Consider the following 2,500-nt stretch of genomic DNA (forward strand, 5'->3'; position numbering starts at 1 on the left):
TATATATAATATATATATATTACAATATATATAATATATATATATTATATAATATATACATAATATATATATATTATATATATAATATATATATAACATATATATATATAATATATATATATAATGTATATAACATATATATATAATATATATATAATATATATAATATATATATATATATTTATATATATAATATATATATATAATATATAATATATATAATATATATATTTATATATATAATATATATATAATATATATTTAATATATATAATATATAATATCTATATATAATATATACATAAGATATATAATATATAATATCTATATATAATATATATATAATATCTATATATAATATATATAATATATTACATATATATATATAATATATATAATATATGTAATATATATGTAATATATATAATATATATGTAATATGTATAATATATATGTAATTTATATAATATATATGTAATATATATAATATATATATAATATATATAATATATATGTAATTTATATAATATATATGTAATATATATAATATATATAATATATATGTAATATATATATAATATATATGTAATATATATAATATATATGTAATATATATAATATATATATATAATATATGTAATATATATAATATATATGTAATATATATAATATATATGTAATATATATATAATATATATGTAATATATATAATATATATATATATAACATACATTATATATATCATATATATATTATATATATATAATATATATATGACATATATATATATATAATGTTAAAAGTCTACATATGCTTCTAGGATAGTGATATGGTTTTTTTAAACATGAAAACAATGTTATTTTTTGTATATATATGCATGTATATATATATACATATATATATACATGCATATATATATACATGCATATATATACATATACAGGCCTATATATACACATGCATATATGTATTTATATATACACATGCATATATATATACACACATGCATATATATATACACATGTATATATATATATACATGCATATATATACACATGCATGTATATATACACATGCATATATATATACACATGCATATATATACATGCATATATATATACATGCATATATATATACATGCATATATACATGCATATATATACATGCATGTATATACATGCATATATATACGCATATATATATACATGCATATATATATATACATGCATATATACATGCATATATATACATGCATGTATATACATGCATATATATACGCATATATATATACATGCATATATATATATACATGCATATATATGCATGCATATAGACATGCATATATATATACATGCATATATATACATGCATGTATATATACATACATATATATACATGCATGTATATATACATACATATATATACATGCATGTATATATACATACATATATATATACATGCATGTATATATACATACATATATATATACATGCATGTATATATACATACATATATATATGCATATATATACATACATACATACATATGTATACATACATATATATATATACATACATATATATATACATGCATATATATATACATGCATATATATACATGCATATATATATACATGCATATATTTATATATATACATGCATATATATACATGCATATATATACATGCATATATATACATGCATATATATATACATGCATATATATACATGCATATATATATACATGCATATATATACATGCATATATATATACATGCATATATTTATATATATATACATGCATATATATACATGCATATATATACATGCATATATATACATGCATATATATATACATGCATATATATATACATCCATATATATATATATGTATCTATATACATATATATATGTGCATATATATATGCATATATAGATGTGCGTATATATATGCATATATATGTATATATATACATATATATACACATATATGTATATATACATATATATACACATATATGTATATATATATATACATATATATACGCATATATGTATATATATACATGTATATACATATGTATTTATATATACATATATATGTAAATATATAAATATATATACATATATGTATATATATCTATATATACATATATATACATATATATACATATATGTATATATATCTATATATACATATATACATATCTATATATACATATATATACATATCTATATATACATATATATACATATCTATATATACATATATATACATATCTATATATACATATATATACATATCTATATATACATATATATACATATCTATATATACATATATATATGTATATATATACATATCTATATATACATATATATACATATATATATATACATATATATACATATATATATATACATATATATACATATATATATGTATATATATACATATATATATACATATATATATGTATATATACATATATATACATATA

At 13.2% G+C, this 2,500-nt stretch overlaps 1 protein-coding gene across 14 annotated transcripts in view; it reads right to left on the reverse strand.

The window, feature by feature from the left end:
* Window positions 1-2,500, reverse strand: part of LOC145257798 (protocadherin Fat 1-like) — a 954,816-nt gene that overhangs the window by 146,373 nt on the left and 805,943 nt on the right. The window lies entirely within an intron of this gene.

This window comes from Euprymna scolopes, chromosome 3 (genome assembly GCF_053919585.1).
Source record: "Euprymna scolopes isolate OS-2025 chromosome 3, ASM5391958v1, whole genome shotgun sequence".
NCBI classification, from domain to species: Eukaryota; Metazoa; Mollusca; class Cephalopoda; order Sepiida; family Sepiolidae; genus Euprymna; species Euprymna scolopes.